This window comes from Nannospalax galili, unplaced genomic scaffold, assembly GCF_000622305.1.
Source record: "Nannospalax galili isolate Female #2095 unplaced genomic scaffold, S.galili_v1.0 scaffold20, whole genome shotgun sequence".
NCBI lineage: Eukaryota > Metazoa > Chordata > Mammalia > Rodentia > Spalacidae > Nannospalax > Nannospalax galili.
In genome coordinates, this window is record NW_008346414.1 from 469,289 (window position 1) to 494,976 (window position 25,688).

General features: G+C 39.3%; 1 long non-coding RNA gene across 2 annotated transcripts in view; it reads left to right on the forward strand.

Moving 5' to 3' along the window:
* Window positions 1–25,349, forward strand: part of LOC103741857 — a 213,375-nt gene extending 188,026 nt beyond the window's left edge. For both annotated transcript variants that reach the window (XR_607598.1, XR_607597.1), the window contains exons 2-3: window positions 609–690; window positions 25,287–25,349. This is a non-coding gene — a long non-coding RNA (uncharacterized LOC103741857). The remainder of the gene's footprint in view (window positions 1–608; window positions 691–25,286) is intronic.
* Window positions 25,350–25,688: the final 339 nt, after the last annotated feature.

The following is a 25,688-nucleotide window of genomic DNA, read 5'->3' on the forward strand; positions in this document are numbered from 1 at the left end:
CACACAAAACCTTTAAATTTTTTATAGAAATCTTTTAAAAGTAGGAACAAGTTCTTTTTCACACATTCTTTTTCTGTAATTATTTTGTAGGAACAAAAGTAATGAGATGCCTTACTATTGTTCTTTCCTTCTGGATAATGGAAAAAAGCACAGCAGGTGAACAACCGCACGAAAACCCTTAGCAAAGTCTCAAGTGGAAACTTCTATTGTCACTTGGATTCTGTAGGGAGGAGGCCACCATTATTTTATTATGAAGTTATTAAGATGAAGGGAAGTGTTCAACTCTATAGGCTTTTTAGCTGGTGGATTTCCCAAGCAATACAAGGTCACTACTTCAAGAAATAGTCACTACTAATCAGTGCAGTCACAGGGAAGTAATGGTAGCAAGAGCAACCTATCGATAAAGTGATATTATGCCTCTTCCAAGGTCCTGATAGAAAAAGATTTTATAGCTTGAGAACATTTGAACCTCTTTCAGATAAATGGTAGCAGGCATGATTTCCGAATGATAGCAGATGTTGCAGTTGTTTGTAAATATCCCTGTGCTTGTGAAATATTGAGACATTTCAAGCCTAGATCTTAGAAGAAATTTTATTGTTTTTCCTCAGATATACTTGGGGGAGTTTCATCAGTCGAAGTTGGATAATTGATTGCACTGATACCAGAACTGAAATAAGACATTAAAGCAAGGTAAGCTTGAAATTCTCATCACTAACATCCTGACAGACAATTTTAAAATATCTGTGAGGTTCTGTTTTGCATGAAAACACTTGTGGTTTCATCAGGTGGCTGAGTTCTTTGGTTTAAATAATGTGGAAGGGGCTAGGACTTTCATCACTCACTCTGTGGCATCTGTCTACACTGTTAAATAGGAGACAGAATTCCCTGGAGTCTGTGGCAATCCTTTAGCCTCCCTTGTGCAGTACTGCTCCAAGATTCCATATTCAGCAGTGTCCATTTGCTATACAGTGGCTTTTTTTTTTTTTTAACCATTACACTTCTTCCAAAGTTGATCTAAACTGATTAGCTTTATAGCACTAAATAAAATGTCGACATTTTTTGAGTTCTTATACTCGCTCAAATGAGGAAACAAGTGATTGAAATGATTGCCCGAGGAAACTAAGATCGTGTTCCTATATTAGAACTCAGCTCCTAGGAGATGGAGTTCTAAAAGCATGCCTCCCCCCGCCCCCCGGCAATAAATTGTACCAGCAAGCCATCGAAACGGTGTGCTCTGTTTTTTTTCCAGAAACTTCTCCATGCGTTGGAAATACCATTCAATTATAGAGAATACTAAGGGTTATCAGTCACACTCATTAGGAGATTATCGATTTGAATAAAAGGATCCTGAAGAAGAAAATATCAGATTTATGTGACATCTTTTCTGCAGCTGTATCTGTATGTTTGTGATGAGTGTGTGCACGGACAGAAGTAGTAGACACACATACGTGGGCGATTGCTTGAAGTGCAGCCATGTGCTTCTGTTTTTCTCTTTGAAGAACACTCAGATGTAAGTTAAAAATTGAAGGGTGGCTGTATTTAGTGGGTAGCTGTATACTCGGTGTATGCTGCACACAGTAGGGAATGAACATAAAGCCAGAGAAAAAGCCTCAACACTGCAGCTATATGCATTAATTAAAAGAAGTTTGTTAAACTAAATTTGAAAAAAAACTTCTTTAATTGTGTTTACCCAAAAGCCTTTTCTTCCTAATTTAAATAGCATAAACATCTGGACTAAAGCAATATTAGAATCATGGCAGTAGTCAAGCAAATCTTGTGGAAAATAATGAAATTAGATCCCTGGTGTTGTGACAGAGTAAGGGCAGGATACATCAGTTCGATGTTAATAAAATTTCCATGAATGACTGAATACAATTAAGAAATTGTCAGTTGCAGCAATGAACTTTTGTAGCTCATAGATGTTTGCATCATTTGATTATGCTGGCAATTTAAAATTGTTTGTTAGTGTCTGTGTTGGGATATTAATTATGACCTTTATTACAGCCCACAATTAAACTAGTCATATAGCAACAAGCAAACTGTGTTGTGAGGCTAAAGGATATGAACTATTTCGAGAGGGGTCTGTGGGGTTGGGGGCCACTAGGACCCTTTCAAACTAGAAATAATTTTTAAAAGATGAGTTGTTGAGGAGCGACTGGGAGGAGGAAGCCCTCTAATACAAGAATTTCTTTTTAATAGTGTTTTAACAGTTTTAATTGCTAACAACATCTGTAAAACGGGAAAAAAAGCATTTTTAACTGTGACTCTAAGATATGCTTTCTCTGTTCAGGAAGAGAAAACAATTATTCATTGGTTAATTAGCTGTAAACAACTTTTAAAAGACACATCCATTATATATGTAATTATTTGAAAAAGGCTTTAATGTTATTTGTTCTAATGCATAATTATTAGTGCTTGCTAAAAGGATTAACAGTGCTTAGATGACCACCATTGCCGAGAAGGCGCGAAGAGATGAGATTACCATCAGGAGGGGGGTGTGCGGATGAACAGGACAGCAGGGTGTGCTTTTGCATCTTTTCTCCTGTGCGCTCTTCGGGAGAGGTCGTGTGGAGTCACATGGTATTTCCCCAAACAATGCGCTTCCAATTCACTTAACAATAGTTTCTCATCTGTATGTTTACAACAAACAAAGAGAATATCTCTCTACATAAGTGTTTATTCCTAAGAGTCACATTGCCGCTAAAATTTATTTATTCACTTTTCCCCCTCCTAAATCAACACTAAATTATAGTTTAAGCCTATGGTGATTGAAAGAATGAATTTGCTACTGAGAAGACGGTGAACTGCTTAGTCTCGTTTGCGCTCACAGTGGCCTTGATGTGGTGCTTATTAGGTCAGCATATGTGGCATATTTGCTATTTCACAGCAATTGGTAGGAATCAAGCATAATGAAGACAGAAACAGTTTGACCTGGTGCTGTCATTTCAGTTGATGAAGTCCACCACTGACCAGCTTCTAGGATTTAGGGATTTGGGTTAAAACAGAATAACTTCAACATCTCAAAGTCCAACAGTTTAGGTATCGGCTCTTCCTGCTCTCCTTTTCCTAATTACATTTAGCTACTTGATCCCATTATTGCAAAGTTTCCAAATTGTACATTTATTTTTTTGTGTGTGTGATTTTTGATAAAGATTATTACATAGCCTGGGGGCAAACCCAAGGCCTTTTGCTATTAGAATTGCCTCATTTTACGTGGTTCAGAGTTTGGCGTTGGCTTTCTTGCCTTGGAAGTTTGGATTGATTCCATCCAAGAAAAGAGTGTTCTCCTGTAGTAATAACTGAATGACTAGTCTCCGGTTTTAGGGCCTGCATGCCCCAAGGTTCTCAGAGTACAGTTAAAACAAAACGAAAAAACAAAAACAAAAACTCAATAGTGCTGACTCACCCTCTGTGTGTCTCCTTAAGCTAAATGTTTCCTGTGTGAAGGCCACTATGATAAGAGACTTTGCCAAGAGCACTATGTAGTCAGAAATACTGCACATTCTCAACAATACAGCCTTTAAAATCCTTGATCAAGTTTTCTGCTCCTCCCTGAGGAGTTTTTGTCCTTGTGAGTCATTCCAGCAACGGCGAGCAACACAATTCCGAGCTTAACATTTCTGTAGCAGTTGACATGAGTGAAGATTTCGTCTTGAGTGTTGTAATCATCATTTGTAAAGCCAAGACTTACACCGGGCTGCCATGCTAGCTAAGGGAGTTGCGCCTCAAGACCATCGTGAGACATTATTTTGGTATGCTTTTGCCTTTGAGTTGACTCGAGCACCAGCAATGTGCTGGCTTATGAGATCCTTCCTCTCAATTGCTCTGCCGTACCATGTTTACCTCGCACCCTAAACATTTCATAGGTGCTCCGCAGACATTTACCCACTAGCTCATTTGTTTCTTACATTAAAAAATCAAATTCAGAGCCGGGCGTGGTGCCGCATGCCTTTAATTCCAGCACTCGGGAGGCAGAGGCAGGCGGATCTCTGTGAGTTTGAGGCCAGCCAGGTCTCCATAGTGAATCCAGGACAGCTGGGGCTATAAGGAGACCCTGTCTCAAAAAGACCAAAAAAAAAAAAGTCAAATTCAAACACAGTCTTTGGCATTGGGGGTGGTGTTGAAACGGATGCTGCAGCCTGTTATTTTCATTAGTTGACGGGGAAATTATTACATTTTTAGGGATTTGTGAGTTTCAGCAGAGTTGATTACTTTGAATGTTGGGGTTTTGCAAATGGGAAGCCTTGTTGCTCCATTTACTAATTTATTTTGTGATCTGTGACTAAACTGAGTAAAAATGCAAATAGTACAAGGCCCTTTCCATTTTATCACCGGATCAGTTTACTGATGGGAGGATCAGAGTCACTAAACATGCCAACACTCAGGGTTCCTAAGTAGTTGGGCATTAAAAGCAGCTACAGTAAAGACTCTAGGAAGATTGCCATGATTCACACAGGGAGGTTTAAATGAAATCTAGTTATTTATTTTAGGTTTAGAATGAAGAGTCTCCAGCTCAGTTTTATTGGCCATTGTGATGGCACAGACAGGTCTGCTCCCCATCACACGCGACAATAAACCACATTGCTGGGAGGTAGGAAATTCACGCAAAAAAGGAAAGCATTTGGCAAAGGCTGAGTGAGTAACGCTGCAAGCTTTTAGAAGGACTCTGAAATGCCTTTGTCAACTGCTGCGTCTTAAAAATTGAAAATCGCATTTCTGATTCGTTTTCTTCTTTTGCATTTGGTGAGGATCAAATATGTTTCTTTAATATTCATGATATTAAAATAATTCATGAAAATGCATTTCTTTCATATGTACATATTAGTATTTTCAGTGAAGTCAGGTCATCAAGGGAACATCAATAAAGGACATTTACTGTGATATGGTGCGTTGCTATGAATGTTTAGAAATATTGTGGGTCAAATGAAATTCCAGCATGTTTTAATCAGCCTTTAACATGAGATTTATTCTGAAATCTGGTAGAGGAAGTGTGAAATTCCCAGTGGCCTTATATAGACTAAAATATCTTTATGTTGAAAGGATGGGAGACATGTTCCCAAATGGGAAGTCTGATCCCTAAAGGGATCAAAAGCCTGGATTTATCATCTTAAGACTTAATTATATGAAAAGCTCTGATGTGGCTTAACAGTTGGTGTGTGTACCATTGTATTTTCCGAATGTCTCTTCTTTAAAAAAGTATTGACTCAGACCAAGTGATGTAGCTTATTTGTACACTGGGTCAGAGGTTGAGTTGTGTGAAGTTTACACAGGCAGCTCTACAATCCCTCACCCAGAACCCCTGGGGCAGATGTATTTCTGCATTCAGGAGATTTCTTTTAGAAAGGTAATATGGTACACACACTACAGATTATGCAATATCTCCAGCTGGGTCTGGGGCAGCACCCTATAATCAAACACATTCATGTTTCTGCATTGCAACGTATGAATATTCACACTGAGTGGGATAAATAAAGATTCAAAATAATCTTCTTGAAATTAGTTCAGGTCTGGTTTTGCTGCCACATGAGTTATGAAAAGCCTTTTAAAGCTTTTTGTTTTTAGAACCGCAGATGGGAGACTGTGGGCCAGTCTTTCTGTGCTTGCTCACCCCTCTGAGTTACCTTTGCTGACACAGTTTCTAAGTTTTATTTCATTTGGATCAAAATGGGTTGGTGTAATCAAACAAATAAGGAAGGACAAATAACTTGCTGATAAACCCATTCGTTTGCAAAGCTGGGAATGAAATACAGGGCCTCACATGTGCTAGGCGAGGACTCTACCATGACATACACTTCTAGGCTCAGATCACTTTTTTAAAAGTAAAAAGTCAAGAAGTATTTATTGGCTGAAAAATATGAGCAAAACATTGTGCTGTGTCCCTGGGGGTCTGCTGAAGGAGTGAAATGGTCTGTTTCTGGTAGAATATATAATGGAATTATGCACATGAGACTTTCTCTGTTGTGCTCTTTCTTCCCAACACACACACACACACACACACACACACAGAGAGAGAGAGAGAGAGAGAGACAGAGACAGAGACAGAGACAGAGATAACGACACAGACACATAGACACAGGGATTTGTGTGCATGTAGGCACACACATACCATACATTTGCAGAATAATATCAAAAATATATAAACGCTAAATTGAGTGTTCCAAAGAATAAACATTCTAAGCAGTGGCACATAGGTTTCTAATCACCTGCCAAATCCTATCGATTGGCAGGAGCTGCTCTGGTGCTATATTGAGATAACTCCCAGCTTAGGTGCCAGCATCTCCTTATTGATCACCAAGGTGCACCACGGTGGTGGGGGCCAGCAGACATGCCATACACTTACCATTTTTATAGACCTAGCCAGTTGGAGTCCAAGGATTTTTCTGAAGAAGCATGGTTTCTTTTGAAGCTTTTATACAGTTGTTGCTGTTATTATTATTACTATTACTTAATTTATTTCATGTTATTATAAATATGTCATGGGAATTATTTTTGGAATTATGACTGATAGACATCATTTAAAGAACCCCTCAATAAATATGACATCTTACTTTTCCTTTTATAATTCCAACACTAGAATTTTAGGTGAGTCTTCAACAAAGAAATTCAGTGTAATAAACTAGATCAAAATCTACTGATTAGTATTGGAGATCTCTTTAGCACAACTTTTTTCCATTTTCTTATGTTTTGATACACATTATAAAAATGTTACTGGTGCTAATTAAATGCGAACAATAACTTGCAGTTGTTACCCTCCGCACTGCCTACTTCTGTCCTGTTTCCTCCCTTATTGTTTCAGGGATCCTGTTTGTACTTGGTGTGTTGGAGTGGGTATGATCATTTTGCTCCTGTGGTTTGGCTGCCTTTTAGGACAGCTTGCAGGACTCTCATCCCACCATGTGGGTTCCAGGAATCTAAATCATGTCACCAGGCTTGGCGACAAATGCCTTTACCCACTGAGCCATCTCATTGGTCCCTGTTTGGTTTCTTAGTCTATGTTTTGAAATGTTTAATTATGATGAACACAGGAAGCTGGAAAAGACCACATTCCAATACCGTTGTTATGAGCTACATACACGTACAAATGTGCAACTGTTCATTCATAGCAAAGAGGTAACACTCCATACCATGTCCCCTGCCTCCCTCACCCAAAGCCTTCTCATGTATGTGGGATTTCTCCTTACTAGGGAGTTTGACCTGTTTCCATAAGAAGTGGGCTTTGACACAACAAGCTTTCTTCCATTCTGCCTGCAATATCTTGAGATATTGAGATATTTGAGGATATTTTTGCCTTTAAAGTTCATTCTCAAAATTGAGAGTAAAATTATTTTAGTTTTGTAATTTATATCAGATTTCCCAGGTTCACGGTACATTTTTTTTTTTGGTGATACAATTTTATGTCATTAACAAATACTGAGCTGAATATTTTTAAATGAATTCATCCAAGTTCAAAGTTCCCTGCTGCTTGTGTGAAAGGTTAGGCCATCACATTTAAAATAAGACAAAATAGAATACTAGAGAAGCCACAGGCATCTTTTATTTCTGTATCTCGGGGAAGCAGCAGCAGGGATCAAACGGCTTAACTATGACAGTGCCCTCCTGACCTGCCATGTACCTCCTTGGGCATGAGAATGGACAATCCAAGGGACTTGTAAAGTGTGTTCATCCAAATACTTTGAACATCAAATGGGGCAATCATATCTGTACCCAGGGGAAGCTGATTCATGGCTGGCCACAGAATGCCCATACAGGCCACCAAATGAAATGGCTTATAAAGTTTGATTGGTATAAGAAATCGAAGCTAAAATGTCCCCTAGTGCATTTAATACTGAAAATAGTGATCATATAGTGTAGAATTAGAATTTACTTTTGTGAAAAAAAAATAGAATATTGACTATACACAGAGGCGGTTTAAGATAGAAAAATAGAACTCTCAATTTTATATAGCCACCAATTAGCAAATACTTTACAATCAATGTAAACATATTTTATTTAGATATATTTTACACACACACACACAATTATCCTGACTATGAGACTGGTAAAGATAAATAAGGAAAATACTAAATTACTGTGTTGCTTATATTAAAAAAATAATGAAAATAGAAAAGTGCGCCTCATCGAAGGGGTACCATTTTATCTCAGTAGTAGATGACCTGCTTAGTATCATCGGTAAGGCTCTAGATTGGATTGCCAGCACTAAATAGAGTGTCCTGACAATTTTTTTCCCAGCTTTGAGTTTTGGATATTCATAGAAAAAACATACTGTATCATTTTGAAGTCTGCAGTTGCAAGGAACATACTGCTTCTGAAAGGGAACCACAAGGACTGTAATTGACATTTAAATATAGATCAAGCAACCGGATGTGGTGGTGTACGCCTTTAATCCTGGCACTCAGGAGGCAGAGGCAGGTGTGTATCTGTGAGTCCGAGGCCAGCCTGGCTTAAACAGTGAGTTCCAGGCCAGCCAGGGCTGCATAATTAGTACCTATTGAGGAGAGAGAGAGAGAGAGAGAGAGAGAGAGAGAGAGAGAGAGACAGAGAGACAGAGAGACAGAGAGACAGAGAGACAGAGAGAGGAAGAGAGAGAGAGAGAGAGACAGAGAGACAGAGAGACAGAGAGAGAGACAGAGACAGAGAGACAGAGACAGAGAGACAGAGAGAGACAGAGAGAGGGAGAGAGAATAAATCAAAACAAAGATTTAGATTTAAGTGTTTGATTAGTTTAAGATATATGCATTTTTTTAGGCCCTTGCAGTACCTAAAAGTAGGACTCTAAGACTCACGAGTCTCAGATGAATATAACTTGGCTGAAGATTGTAGTCCGTTGTGCATTGTATTTGTTTTTTTCCTTGCATTGAGATACACATTTTGACTGTTTCAGATGATGGTGGTGATAACCACATTTTCACTATTTTTTTTTTTTGTATGAAGCTGTCAAATTAGATCCTTCTTTGCATCTTCTCACATCTGAATGTGTTCACAGTCTGGAGTATCCTCATGTACATCTCAACACCTAGGGGGTGCCAACTCTAAGGATCTGTACATTCTAACCACAGGGATGGTGAATGACCCAAGAACCCCAGCGGCTGCACTCTGGACTCTACATATGAGCTTTCTCAAGGCCATGCCACCCACATGCCTCAGCAAGTCACTGAGCTTGGGCACAGTCAATCAGAATTGTTGCTGGGACACAGGACACAGCTGACTTGGGCATGAGAATACCCGTATGCTTGCAGAGTCTTCCTGAGCCCAGCAGGCTAAGAAGCATCCACTCACATTCCTTCCCTCCTGTTGAAACTACACTGTGGTCTGAAAACTATCAAGTTTCTCCACTGGCATCACTTCTCAGAGGACCCAGTCTTGTCACAGTACATTTAGTTTATTATCTTTCTCTTTGGAACTTGCTGTCAAGTTTCTTTTTGAAGTCGGAAAGACTACAAGTTATGACGCTATTAATAAAATATAGAAATCACAAATGATTAAGAGACTACTGAAACTGAGCAAGATTTGTAAATATTGAAATTCAATTATGGGGGGGTGGGAAGAAAAAGAAATTCACTTATGATACACAACACCTAGGACCACTATTGTCTAGAGAAAACAGAGGAGACAAAAGATGTATGAACTCAGTGCTTCCCCTCCAGGACCTCAGTATCTCAATTGGCCAGAAACAAAACTAATTATCAAATAACCAATACCAAAGTGTGACATGACTGGAGACAAAGAACCTTTTTCACATGCAGCCAATAGCGCTGACAAACCAGTAGAATACTTTGGTACAGACGTATGGTTAGGTTTCACAGTTTTCTCAAGTCAAGTGAAACCCTCTCCTTGGTTTTCCATGATTGGTGACTTACAGAAGCCATGTCAAAGATTTGGGACCTGACTTTATTGGCTATCTACCTTTGATATTCAAAGTTTTGTCTGGGTGCTGGAGAGATGACTCAGCTGTTTAAAAACAAGAAAGAAAAAGAAAGAAAGAAAGAAAGAAAGAAAGAGATAGATAGAAAGAAAGGAAAGAGAAAGAAAGAAAGAACGAGAAAGAACTGGCTGCTCTTGCAGAGGACCCGGGTTTGACTTCTGGTACCCACATGCTGGCTCGTGACCATCCATAACTCCTGTTCTGGGGGACTGCATCCTGCTTCTGGCCTCCAAGTGCACCAGACATGTATCTGGTACACTTACATAAATGCAAGCAAAACACACCGACCCATAAAACAAAAATAAATATATCTTTTAAAAAAACCCATATCTTGTCTGCTTATAAGCATTAATAACACCTAAGAAGGCACTGTTTGCAAACATGGAATCTCAAACCTAACTCAGACCCACTCAATTAGAATCTTCACCTTTAGGGGATGATTCGTATGTACACTAGAGTTTGGAAAGCAGTGGATGGCACCAAATGCTTTGAGACTTGGCTAGTGTGTTACTATGGTGAGACTTCGAACTGAGACACCCATGATCAGCAGGACTGTTACCTGGGAAGCAAGACTGTCAACATAGCACTGAATCGAACACTCTCTAGCCCAGTACTCACTAACTCTTTAAAGATCCTACTTATCCACCCTCTGTATTCTATCTCATATTTAAAACTTCATAAGGTGGTTTATAAAATAGAGACAGTGCTGGAGAGATGGCACAGCTGTTAAAGGCTCAGGCTCACAACCAAAAGAGAATGCTGTTACTATGACAAAAATGATGATATTGTTGGAAATAAAGGTAAAGAGAAAACAAACAGCATTATACAAAAGCCCATGAAAAGAGATGTGGTATTTGTCTTTTTTTCACAATGAAAAGATTGCTGGGGACAATGCTGGTTTTTCTAATCATCCCCACTTACATAATACCCACTCCCAGACAACCTTCCAAAATTTATTAACAGGAAAATCTTTGTCTACATTAGAGCTGCTGTGCTTCTATCTTTATAGTAATAAATCATATAGAAATCATCATGTTTCTTTCCTTCCCTGACTTCAAGGAAGCATAGGACCAAATTTTAACACAGTTGTAGAAAACTATTTCAACCTCCACAGCTGGACTATCTTTCTCTTCTTTCTCTGAATACTTAAAGCAATTCAATATTATTTGTATGTGATCTATACTATAATCACGTTCAGGTCCTTTTGGGAAAAGATGTTCAGTGAACAGTGATGATTATATCACCATACAGTCCATCAATATACTTTTTTTTCCATTCTGAGTCATTTTGAAAAGAATGGAGATCGCTTGTCTGGCACCGTTGAGAAAACCAGGCTGCTTGTTTGTCCTGACTCATGCTAGAATTCAGTAGGGTACAGCGTGTGGGTGGCATACCCAGTCCAAGGGGAATTCTGATGGGGACAATACTATGGAAAACCAAAAGAAGTGAGAAGCAACTATCAGATTGATGAAATCCAGGGGAAACTGTCCAGGGGTCCCCTAGAATTGAGCTCTGCGAAATGGGATTTAAGAGTGAGCTGGCTGCCACATGTCACTACATTGATTGCCAGGGTTGACTCAGCTGATCTGACTGGCTGGGTGGGTGTTCCCTTCCTCCCTGACCTCTCCAAGTGTGTACTGCTGCACACTGGGTAGAAGAGAACGACCTTCCCTGAAAAAGGAGGACCTTTCATCATTCAAGGGTGTATGAGAAGCTGTGTTCCCTGTTAGAGCCTCTAAACAGGCTCTTAGAATGGGCTGTTGTCCAACTCATAGAACAGAGGTTGAGCCCTCCAATTTTTTAAAAACACTTTTATTATTTTTATGTGTATGTGTGTATTGCCTGCATGTAGGTAAGTGCACCTGTGTCATGCAATGCCTGCGGAGGTCAGAAGAGGCTGTCAGGTCCCCTGGGACCAGGGTTACGGACAGTTGTAATCTGCCATGTGGGTGCTGGAATTCGAACCCAGGTCTTCTGCAAGAACAACCATTGTTCATAACCACTGAGCCACATCTCTCCAGCCCCCGAGCCCTCCAATTTTTAACTGTAGAAAGGTGCACTTCAGCAAGGCTGCGCTCTGTGGCATACATCTTCTCTTGCAAATAGGAGTGCTTTTGAGTATTGCCATGACTCTTGTCATGGGAGTATGACGTTAGGCTGCCCGGTGGTCCATTTCATTTGTTTCGGTCAGTCACCATTAGCATTCCATCCTTGTAAGCCCTAAGTCTTGACTGAATCCAGAAAGTCTGAGCAAAAGCATATTTTAATTGGTTCTCTATATTTTGTTTGGATGAATGAAATGTTTGTGATAGGATTTGATGTGTGGAGCGGGAATAGAAGCTTTGAAGTTATGGAGGCTGTCAGGGAAAAGTGGGAGGAAGGAGAGGGTCATGAAAGATAAGGGGAGGGGAAGTGAGGGGTTTGGATAGATTCTGTCCCTCCAGCTCAAGAATGACCAGCAGGTTTTGTTGATTGAGTTACCTGGAATTCTGGCAGTTTAGAACAGAATTCTCCCAATCCCAACACAAACCCGCATGTCATATGTCCATGAACCATCTTGGTTCTGTGATTCAAAGTTCAAGAGCATTAATTTAAATTTTGTTTCTTATTACCAGTTGTGTTAAGTAATAATGCAATTGAAATCACCTTTTTATATCAGGAAATAATTTAGTTTTGTTGTCCAAACTATTTAGACTTATAAATATTGACTCAGTAAACAAGATATCACAAAACTAAGCTATTTCGGTCAAATGAACAATCGGTATGATTTTTATGTAAATTTTTTGTATGTTCATAATAAATTTTGAGTAATCTGCTATTCTTTTAAACTATTACATTGTAATGATTTTCATTAACTGTAGAATTTTAATTAAATTTGGCAATATTTTACTAGGGTTCTAGCTTTAATGCTGTTTTTGCGCAGCCGAGGCAAAAGCCTCACTACAGTTAGGACTTCAACTGTTGCATAGCACTTTTCTTGTCAATAATATTTTTATCTGGCATGTGGTGGCGCACGCCTTTAACCCCAGCACTCTGGAGGCAGAGGCAGGCAGGTCTCTGTGAGATGGAGGCCAGCCTGCGTTCCAGGCCAGCTGGGGCTACAGAGAGATCCTGTCTCAAAAAGACCAAAAACAAAACAAAAAAACCCACCACCCACCTGGGGGGAGAACTCAGCAGTGAGTACTTCTCACTCCTGCAGAAGCTAGGAGTTTAGTTCCCAGCACTAAACTGCCACAAATTACAGCCTACAACTGCCTGTAATTCCAGTTTCAAGGGATCTGACACCCTCTTCTGGCCTGTGTGAGTACTTGCACTTACATGTGCACACACATACCTATAAAGTAGAACCTTTTCAAAAAGACATTTAGGGGCTGAACCTGGCATATAGAGTAAGTTGCAGGCCAGCTGGGGCTACATAGTAACACCCTATCTCAACAACAACAACAACAACAAAAAGCAGTATTAATATTTTAATTTATCCTTTGAAACATTTCATACAGAATTTATCTGTAGTTGAAGGTTCTTGGTTTCTATTCCTTGCCTTGTTATTTTTTGAATGTTTCATAGCTTTAGTTAAGTTTCTTTTGGTATTTCCAGCATATTTTGTCATTGCATTTTTCAAAATGAATGAATGAAATAATTTTATTTAATGACTTCTTTTTAGACCAGAGATTCTCAGTCTAGGCCATGAAACAGAAGTAGCTAGGGTGCTTTTAAAACTCCAACTGTCCATGCCACACTCCAATTAATTAAATCTGAAATTCTGGAGTTTGGGCACAAGTAATAGAGGTTTTAAAGCTTTCCAGGTGATTCCAACCAGGTTTGAGACCCTCTGGGTAGGCCAGAGAGACACGTCTGTTTGGAACCACTACCAACAGCCCCGACAGAATCTGCTCACAGAGCAGGAATAGGTACATAAAATGGGTAAATATCTGTGTAGATATGCAAATATGTATATATCTGTATATAAACATATTATATATATTTTTTTCCTTGAGCATGGAAGAACTAGCTTGTCTAGGTTGGCATTGGAAGCCCCCCAAACTGGAGGCAGGAACTTGAACTTCCTTATTCTGTGGCTGCCTCTGCTCGAAAAGTCTGTCATTTTTATTGTGTAGACAGCTAAAAATATAAAATCAGGTAAAATTGATTTTTCCTCTCTCCACCACCCACATTTTTTTCAAAGTGCAGAATCTTGGGATAAATATCCGTAAGTAAGAAAGTTTAAGTGCCTGCCCTGACAGTTGCAAATAATTTTATACAACAGTCAGACAGACAAATTGTGCTGATTGTCTGTATTTCTTTAAAAAAGAGAGAGAGAGCAAGAGCTAGAGAGAGAGTCTGGCCTAGAGACTTGAGTAAATCACAAAAGTGATCTCAAGTGAACAGAGATGGATTTCTGGAATACGGTGTGCAATGAAACCACTGACCTTTATACATGGGTTCATGTCTTTTTCTACAGAAACAGATGGGTAATAGCATAATGCCGAAATCATGCTCTACATAATATGGACCTAGTGATTGCAGACCTGATTGCTTGCCATATGGTTGCTGAAGGGTTGAAGAGAAAATGGGATGATATGCAAACCCTTAAAAGCAACATTTTTATTGAATGGCCATTACATTAAAACCCAAACTCTGCAAATGAAGGCAAGAACTGTGGTGAATAATGATGAAATAACAAAGCAATGAGACAGCAGCAGTGTTCGGTGCACTTTGTTTCGATATGCAAACTGAGGGCAGACTTATTTTTGTCACTTTGCCTAGCATTATTATGAGCATGAGGGTAAGGTGGTGGGACAGAAATGCCTGCAGGGCAAAAATACCAAGTGAGAAGGCATTGCTGCATTCACTAGGTCAGAGAGAGGAGAAAATAATCACTTGTCCCAGAGGATCTGGATTTGACTCAGGCTCTACCTGCAGTCTTTGAAGTTGAGTATATCAGCAAGAAGCTAGCAGGAACTGCCTGCTTGAGAGTGAGTGTGATACAGTCAAATGAAGAAACCTGTTTACTCTGCTCCCCGTTTCCTCACGCCAGCTTTGCTGCTGCGTCTCTGTTGGCAAACAGGTGTGTGGGATAAGGTGGATGGATGCCTTTCCCAGAGCGGATTGCAGTTCAGTTGAGCAGCTGTGATCTGTTTTGCTCTGAGTTTTGTTTTCAGCGTGTTATGGAGGAACAGATAGGATTTTTTTTTTCCTTTTAAATATTTTTTTATTAGCTTGCTTCAAATTTGCATACACTTCATTTCCTGTCTCTTTAATGAATGTCTTTCAATCATGCAAAATCATAAGAGTTTGTGCTCTCAGAAATGGAATTCAAATACATTAAGCTAAACCTACTCAGAGTGTGTGGAGGGTAATGAGGTGAGAGGCAAAACTCGGTCCTTACGTGAGGAATCTGAAGTATCTAATTTTATTTTAACATGTAGGAGCTACAGATCAAGAACAAATATTCAAACTTAATATATATTACGTTGCCAACAAACTTACAGGGACTTTGGGAATTTATTTTCCCTCATGCCCACCTATGAGGGTTTATTCTTCAAGATACGTGTCTCATAAAAGCCCACTAAAGGCATTTTATCATCAATGTACTTCGTTGTTAGGTGTTCTATTCTGTCTTAATTCCTGAGTGTTAAATGTAAGATGAGCCAGCAGTCGGTGTTGTGTGCTATTCTATTCTTTATGTCCTGCTACTTTTGAGCAACTGTGTACCTTTAATTCACTTCCAGAAGCAGAGACATCATCCGAGAGCTTTTAATGGTGATCAAACTCATGCTGACAAAGATGTGGGGCCTCATAAACATTGAACTTGCCCATTGTTTCTGAAAAGTTGATTGGGAGAAGAGGTTGACTTTGAGTAATATGAGATGTTGAAGTATTCTTTCATCTATCTTGTTTCTTGTTCACTGTTAAAGATAACTCAGAATTAAGCTTGTAAGTTGGAAGTATGTCCACCATCAGGTTATATTATTAACTTCATTCAGGGGTTCTGAAACTGGAGGCTCAATTAACAAACAAATCACTGCATCCCACCCATCCTAGGGATTCTAATTCAGTGGATCCTGGTGGCTGTATAATTTGCATTTCTAATAATTTCCTCAGTGTTGCTTCTGCTAAATCTGGAATCACCCTCTGGGAATCATTGATGATTTCTTTAGAGCCCAGTGGCCATGCAAACCTTAGAACTATTAAGTATCACTGATTTGAGCATGGAAAGAGTTTGGGGGACCCTCCGCTTCATTTGCTATTGGTTCAGTGCCAGCCTATACCCTTGGGCAGCAAATGTGGTCACACAGTTTTATCCATAGTAGGGGTGGGAGTCCACACAGCTCCGATGAGATAAACTTTCCATGTTTCATCCCTCTTTAAAGCAGCTGGTAAGATCTGAATCCTGTGCAGATACCGTTTGATTTGGTAGCAAAACCCATGGAACTTCGCAAGACCTGTGCGACTTCAAAATCCCATTTGCTTTTCCTGGAAGAATAAGAATTTCTGTAGCAGTGTTCAAAGGACTCCTAGCCACTCAAATGACAGAATTATTAGACATTTCATCAGTCTTGTTACTTTTATTGCTTTCTGTGGTCTAAAGACATATGCCAAACACAGTACAGTATTTAAGACATCTTATGAGTAGCCAGAATTTTTTTTTCTCTTTCACAGTGACGATAAAAATTTTCTTCTTGCCTAGAAAGCTGATTCTTATACAGTTTGACTAGTGACATATCTCCTGTGTGTCAGAAAGAAGTTTTGCATAACTTTTAAGTGCCCAGGCTGACCTATTTAACAGACACCCAGTGCTACATAATGTATTTAGGTCAAGTCTTGTGTCTGAGTCCTCATTGCTCTTGTACTAGACTTGTTCTCTGTTAAAACCTCAGGTATATCATAGATACAAATATAAGCCAAGCCATGTTACCTGATATCAAAATGTAATAAGTATCTATATAACATAATTATCATGTCACCCAATTGTCCCACCAAGTTAAATTGGCATTTGAGATTTTAATGAACTATCTGCCCTACTGGTTTTACTTTGAGGAATAAATTCACAGCATTGATATTAACAGTCTCCATGACTGAGAAGCTGCAGAGAGTCCATGGAGTTAAAATGCTTGCTAATGCCTTTGCTATTCGGAATAGTTTTCTTTAAAGATTAAAGAAAATGATGGTCTGCTATCATTTCTGGGGTAACTTTTTGCTTGAGAAGTTGAATGATTAAGTTTTGACATATCACTCTGCATTGGTTTTTTTCCTTCTCTTTTCTTAACAGAAATTTCTCAGAGATTGAAGCCTGAATACGGGCAATGTCATTATCCTAACATATTTGAAGACAGCATCAAGCAAGCACAGAATGATAGCTTATTGCCTCTGTGAGTCTTAAATTAAATGGAAATTTGAAATGGAAATTCAAAAATTGTTTTAAAGAAGAATTTAACAATATTTATCAAATATATCTCAACCCTTAAATGAGAACATTGGTTATTTTTCTAAAAATTAATGCTAATAAAATATCCCCTTTTAATTTTGCACTCACGCTCCATATCCCCTTCTCCAAGATTCTAAAACAAGTGTGTAAGCTTTAGGTCAACCTGTATTTGGGAAGGATGAAGGAAATATGTCTAACATAATGCTTTAGTTTTGGGATACTGTTAGTCCTATTTTATTGCTTACACAACTAAGATATACTTACTAATAGCATAAATCCACGTATGTCTTTGGGTGAGAAATCAGCCACCACACTCCCCCCCCCCCCCCCCCCCCGTGAGAAATCCCCCCCCCCCCCCCCCCCCCCCCCGCCCCAGCAGTAATACCTTGGCTGCAGTGCCAGGCTGTAAAATCAGTGGGTCTCAACCCTGGCTGCGCATTAGAGTCACCTGGGGAGCACTTGAAAAAAATACCAGTGCCTGGGCTCCACCCCAGCCCATTAAGTTAGACTCTCTGGGGAGGAGGCCTGGACAAGGATGGTGTCTAAAAAGCTCCCCAGCTGATTCTAATTGTGCAGCCTGGGTTGAGAACCAGTATTTTAAATTAAACAACATCCACATTCATCCTGATTCTAAATAAATCAGTCCTCTAGCACTCAGGGGCTCTAGCTGCAAATTGCTAAATGAAAATTTAGTGTATCCGTGTTATAAAATTCCTGTTGGATCTCCCCATGCAGAGACTAGAACACCTGACTGAGGCCTGAGCACAGAAAGCTCTGCCCAGGGTGATGGATATGGAAGCGAGTGCGCTGGGGTCTCTCTGTCTCCCAGCCACCTCTGGGTCCATGGAGAGCTGGTGAGAGGAGTTAGCGTAAGCAGGCAGCTCCCCACGCACTCTGTTCCTCCGGCATCAGCTCTAACGTGGGGGTAGTAAGAGGATGAGTCTGAAAATTAAATGGAAAATAGAGCTTGTCAGACATATGGGAGGCCTGAAATAAGTGTTTTAGGATAAAGAATTAACACCACAGTTCTTGCTTTAGGCCAGATAGCAGAGCAGTCATTTTTTTTTTTATTCACAGTATTCGTCTATATCTATAGAATGGCCAGATTAAAATGAATATTAGCAGTATACTGTACATCTTAAAATCAAATGTGAGTGACCTTTCAGTTACCTGTCTTTAGGACTGAGTGTTCTTTGCCAGCATAGATGTTTAAGAACTATGTTCCTCCTCCTCCTCAGCTTTCTGCGATTACTTTCTTCTAGATGATTCTGATGTTAACACGGCATGCAAGTAAGCTGCAGTGCTGGCTATAGTGCTCGATGATCAGACCTTCTTGGTGATGGGTCACTGTCCAAGAGCTTGCCTCTGAGAACAGTGGCTGTAGCCAGTGGCTGAGTGGCTCCGTTTGAAGAGTGGGGCGTCAAGGCCCTTCTGCTCTCTGGCTCATCTTACTCTGGCTTTGGAAAGCAAAAGGTCCACATTTGCTTTTGCCCATTGGCCAGACTGAAAATATAGATTTACTCTCTACATTTTTCTGTATGCTTTTTGTTGTTTTAATTATTTGAAAATATCATTTATCAGCACTATTAACCGTTTATCACTTGCATATTTTGCTTGACTGTGTAATTTTTCATCCTTTATTTTTAAATTTATTAATAAACTTACTGGCCCTTTCAGAATAAAATATAGCAAGTTTTTTGGTTTCTTAGTTGTGCGCGTGTGTAGATCGAACCCAGAGCCTCATATGTGCTAGGTACACACTTTACCACTGAGCTACATACATGCTATTCGCTCTATAATCTTCTTTAAATGAAATAGGTAATCTACATTTAAATGAAATTGACAGTGCACACTTTGACTTAAGGCTATTCAGAAGCATTTCCTAAACACAGGGCTTGCTTCTGTGTTTCTGTAACAACAATAGTGACCCCTGTCTGGGAATCTGTGTCACAGTGGTGCTACTGCTTTTAACCTTGCCGCTCAGAACATACCCCTCCCCCAGACAACCTGCCCTGCTCTCTGTGGAGGCCAGGTCTTGCACACAGTGCTGCTTCATCCGGGTCCCTTTGTCCTGTTACCAGGGCTGCACCTCAAGTCTTCATTTTGATTAAGAGCCTTTCTCAGGAAGTGGGAGGCAGAGATGAAGAAGCCCAACTCTCTTTGAAGTGTGTGCTAAATGATTCACAACAGTGTGAATGAATCAATTTCTGTAAGCATTCCCAACCTTTTAAATATGTAGCCTGCCAAATCTTTGTTGGATTATATTCAATTTAAAGGGGAAAAAAAGCACCTTTCTCCATGACACCTCTCTCCAGACAACCCACAGTGGCGCGGCTTTCTCTTGCTTGCCCAGAGCTGTATTTTGGGGGAGAAGCAGAATATTAAATTATCTTTGCATTTAAGTATGTTATGGCCTGCCTCATTGATCTTTGCTGTTACTCTTATGGCTTACTTTAGGGGTCCCAAACACTCATTTTTGGAGACTGACAGACAGAAATAAGTGAAACTGAGTTTTGGCTCTCTCCACTTGATGCACAATTATATGTTTTACATGAAGAGGGATTATTTCATCCCAAATGGAAGGGGAAAGACCATTTTTACTTGAGTATTTTTTTTTTTTTTTTTTTTTTTTTTTTTTTTTTTTTATTGGTCTTTTTGAGACAGGGTCCCCCTGTAGCCCCAGCTGTCCTGGAACTCACTATGTGGACCAGTCTGGCCTTTAACTCACAGAGATCCTCCTGCCTCTGCCTCCTGAGTGCCGGGATTAAAGGCGTGTGCTACCAAGCCAGAGTATTTCTTTATTAATTTGAGGGCAATAGATGCAACAAATTTGATTCTACTTAGCTAATTGTGCACACAGACAAAGTTACTTAAATTTTAAATCCTTCTTTGTAAATGGTGTTCTGAGAAGCGAGCCTATCTCCTGAGGACAGAACCTGATCTAAGGGCCAGTATCCATTCAAGGGGAATGGGTGGCTGTATTTCAAGGATGGTAACATTCACACTCAGAGGTTGTATTGTATGCTGGTGACCTGTGGTACTCTCCTTCTGTAAGAGAGTATATTTCCAGATGGGCCTCCTTGTTTTAAAAGGAGTTTGGTAATTCCTTGTACCCAATTTAGAAACAACTAGGCCTATATTACCAAAAACTATAAAATTCCAAGCTCAGATTCATTGTGTCCATTGGCCTTTTCCTGTCAAACAAGTCCAATTTCTCATTTAAGATTCTGTTTTTCCATTGATGCCATCACTGAAATCCAGGATCTAGATAATACAAGAGGACCAGAGAAAAGGAGATTGTGATACTCAAAAAGGTAGCTCAAAGCTGGTTTGACTTGGCCAGAGGTCTTCCAAGGTCTTTCAAGGTCTGTCCTGCAGGATCAGTCATAGAACTCATTCACCTGAGAGAATCCTCACCTGTCCTCAGACCTGAATCCAAGATGCTAAAGATGGGGCCTAAGAATCTATCAGCATGCTCACAAGGTTAAACTTGCTCAAGCTTGAGATTACTGCTCCAGACTTTAAAGGTCCTTTCTGCCGTGTCTGAATGAATGTCTGAGCAAAAGCTGGGCATTCATTTAGATCATACATTTGTTACTGAACTGCACAGTAAGGAGGCAAGTTTCACTATTAGGCAGTCATTATTGCAGAAAAGAGGGAAAAAGTGTAGATGCTAAATGCAAATTGTCTGAAAGAAATTTCCTATGAAAACAGTTCTTCTTAAGAAAAAAAAAAAAACTTAGCCCATATTAGCTCATAACAATTTGTGGTCTAGGCACTGTTATGAACAAATATGGGCTAATTGAGTTTTCCATTCTGATATGCTTGAGTAAATTACTTAAGCTCTTTGAAACTTGTTTTCTTCTGCAGAAAGCTGTCAAGGTGATGAACTCAAATGCAAAAATGCATTTTAAAGCTTTATAAAATTCTCCCCTTGATACTCTCTTATAAAGGGGGTTACTCAGGGGTTACAAGGACCCTGGGCTATCTTGTACTTATTATGTGAGCTAGTTAGCCTTTATCAGGTCTACAGTTAGCTAGAGGCAGCACTGCCTGTGAGAACACCATTTTCTTTCTTGGACCCTAAATTTTCCACAGACATAATAGACCCCATTGGAAAACACAAGAATTAGCAGGCCTTATAAAGGAACGTGGCATGTTAAAGGTAACAAAACATAGGGCAGCCCCTTCTAGTCTGACAATAAAAGCATGGAAAGAAGGTGAATTTGATGCTTAAATGATTATAAGTGAAAATCCAAGTGAGTTTAGGTTTACGTTTAAAATAGAAACTTAGAAACTGATGGTGATGTATAATGAACAATAATCAAAAGGACTTTGCAAAACTCTTCATTAATGTGGGGAAACTACTCCAGCTGTATGTTGGAAATGAGGATTCCAGATAACAATATATTAGCAAAGAAATTCCAAAAGCATTATCTCCAAGTAGTTGCCATTTTCATATTTATAAGGTTACAGTCAGATAAAATACACTGCCAATATTCTGAACGTGAGACTGAAGAGAGGACTCAGTGGGTAAGGACACTTGCTGTACAAAGATGAGGACTCAAATTCAAATCCCCAGAAATCATGCAAAGTGCCCACGTGGTTGTATCACTTGTAACCCTAGTTCTGTGTGCTGACTGGGACAGGAGGATCCCTGGGGCTTGCTGGATGCCACCCAGGTTCATCGAGACCCTGTCTCAAGGAAATAAGGTGGAGTGCAATGAGACAGGACATCCAATGTACTCCTCTCACCTCCTTGTCCACATAGATATATGTACCAGTACACACACACACACACTCCACATACATATGCCATGCACATGTGTGCATACACCACTCACACACATATATACACACACATTTATTCTGTAAGACCTTCCAAATCTAGATTTTGTATTATACATCCCTTTCTCAAGAGTGGTATATGTTGTTAGGATATCTGGTTGGAACTATGTCTCAAAATGTTCAGAATCAGTAAGTTCAAGATAAAAGGCGTTGCTACTGGGAGTTTTATTTATTGTGTTCTTAGTTGCAAGAGTTTATTTTTTAAGTATATCCCATCATTCCCCAAGGGTATTTATAGACCAAACTTCTTAGCAAGTCTGGCTTTCATGATTTCACTTTATGTACTGGGCTTGTACAAGTGGCTATTGAACAGAAGCCAAGATGATTCACTTTTGATCACAAGATGGAAAACTTCTTTTAATGTGGTTCTATCTTGAGGTATCTGTTTTCTGCTACTGGTTAAATACCAGTGACACATAAGGTGGTAAGGATGCATTGAAGATGTTAAGATGAATAGCTCAAGACTGTTTAAAAGTTTGAAATTTGGATTGTGATGAAAAAAAAAATACAAGTGGACCCTATCACAATAAACTGACCTTACTTATTTTTCTCATTTACCTCTTACCCTTAACCTGAAATACAGAGATGGAGAAGGAAAGAAACTGCAAAATGTTGAGGGATACTGAATTTTCCTCATTATTTCTAATGCCATTAGCATTTGTCACTTTTTAAAACAATTGTTGATTTATATACATTTCTCGGCTGTAAGTTAGTAGGTAAGAAAAAAGGGTGTTTGAAATGTCATACCGGGACTCAATGTCAAACATATTATTGAAGTTGGAAAAGATGAAATTGAAGGAAGGAACACCTGCTACTTTAACTCATTTTAAAAAACATAATGTTCTTTACTTGCTGACTGGAAATATTGTATTTTCAGAGAAGAGAAAGTGCTAATCTAGAGGGGGAAATGTAATGATTCACTATGCAATGATACGAAGGAAAAATGTTTTAAATTGGCTATTTCAGTTGTGGAGCGGTAGAAGCTTTGTAGAACGGTTTTGCTCATCAGATGGTGAGTATTGCTCTCAATTGCAGTAAAGAGTAAAAGCGGCTTGTCACTAAAGATTCTTTTTATTGACATCTTTAGCTTGTCTTCATGCCAGTAATTAAATTGCTAATTATGTGTTTCTGTTACTGTGGTCATGCTTTTATTACATAATTGCTTCGAGTTTAGCTCAAATCACTAACAATATTTATTTAACCTTTTTGTGCATTAGATAAACTTTAATATCTAGAAGCTTTGGAACGAGTTCATTGACTCTGTTTTGATTAGCAAAATCAAAGGAATTCTAACCTTTTTTATAGTTGCATGGGTTGTTGGCCATATTTTCAATGAAAGTGCTGATAATTATTCATTTGAGCAATAGCAATCATTGAAAGACTGATGGAAGTATAGGAAGAAATACAAAGGAAGCTTCAGAAAACCTACTGTTCATTCCAGATCCTGCCTGAGGTGATTGGAAATAGGAAGTTAATAATGTGATCATTAATATATGTCCATGTAGCTCACGAAAGTGTTTGATTAAGTTGTGCCTAATTCAGTCACCAAGCTTTCTCTCTCCCCTTTAAACACGGGCATAATTTTTGTCAGTGTTTCAATGTATTCATGATTTTTTCTCATTTGTTTATTTTACACAAACCATAAGAGACATTTTTTCTCAGTAAGACTGCCTCTTTATTTTATCTTGAAATATTTGTATATTTATTTCATTAAATGAGATAATGCTTTTTCTTATTAACATAATTTCCAGTACATTAAACATATTTCTCCACAGACAGAAGAGAGGAATCAAATTAAATGACAACTAAATCACTTGCAGCAATTTCAAGTGTTAAAAGAAATAAGTGTCTCTGTTTTCTTTGTGATCACAAGATGTGCTGTAAAGGGAAATGAAATACGGAAGAAAGAAGAGACAACATAAAGAAGTAATGACTGACTTATTGCAGTAATACCATCGAGGGAAGAGAAATTCACTACAAATAAAAGGAAAATAATATAGTGGATTTGAAAGTTACCAAAATTCATTTCTTATTGATGAGTTCAGTGGAAGCCTAATACTAAGTAAACTGATGAAAAAATCAATGCAATAAACTATGAATGATGAAAGTTGAAATAAATACTTTGCGTGTGGAGGGCCATTATTCTAAATGTCTAATTTTTTAATAATTCATGTCTTTCTGTTTATAAAAAAAGGAGGAATTATTGCTTGCTGGACTCAAAATGCATGTCAAAAGCTTCTCCTTGGATCCCACACCTGTGCAAATGGTAATGGTGACCTTCTGATTTCAGTGTCATGCCGGCCTTCACATAGGTGTTTTAGGGGATGGCAAGTGTGACTGTGCGAGACTGTCTTACACAGCATCTATACTTTATGGAGAGCAAACTGCTTTCTAAAAAGGAAGTTTTGGGAGCATACAAAGATGGAAACTCGGAATATGTGCTACATGTGTCATGTATGTACATAACAGGCTTGCCAGTATTCTGGGAGGCTTCTTGGGAAAATCAACACTGACGTATACATGCACAGGAGAGACAGAGGGGGAGAGAGAGAGCAAGAGAGCGAGAGCGAGAGGTCATTTTTAGACTGCCTGAATTGTGGATGTGTTCAAATCAGAGCTACCCAGACCTGAATATTTATAGGTGAGCTGATCCACTTATGTTCTTTTTCCTGTATCCTTAAAAGTATGTAGCTGGTTAGCCTAATCAACTTAACCAGATGCAGTGGGTTCCGTGGGGAGGAGCTCATCCCAGCCCTTTTAAGGAGCAGGTTCTGGTTGAAAACTGTCTACCATAGTCGGTCCTGCAGAAGTCTCTTCTCAAGCTCTTGTCCGTTTTCTTCCTTTTCTTTTCCAGTTAGATGCACCTTCAGTCCTCTCTCCCTTCATCTTTTTCTTTGGCCTTCCCCAGCTTCTGAAAATGCTTGGCTTCTTTTCTTTTCCCTCCAACACACTAAGCAGCCATTCCCATTCCCACCAGCCTCTCCTTCTTCCTTTCACCCTCCTCACTCCCTTTCCACTATCCACACCTTACCCTGTCCCAGTGGGAATAACAATTCTAAGATGACTTCTCCTTTTCTTGAATTACAGACACTTGAGACTATTGCCCTCCCGAAAACATCTAGCTGCCACTCAAGAATGGGACCTTTAAGGTAATAATTGTCATCTTTTCCTCATGTGTATAGAGCACTTTACCCCAAAGGTTCACAGCTCCCCACTGAGACCAAACTATTTTTTTTACTTATTTTTATTTTATGTGTATGAATGCATTGCCTGCATGTGTGTAAGTGCACCTGTGCCGTGCAATGCCCGTGGAGGTCAGAAGAGGGTGAGAGACTCCCCTGGAACTGGAATTACAGACAGTTGTTAGCTGCCACGTGGGTGCTGGGAATTAAACCCAGGTCCTCTGCAAGAACAACTGGTGCTCTTAGCAGCCGAGCATTTCTCCAGCCCCACAGCCCAAACTTTGAGACTATTCCTCAATTTTTACCT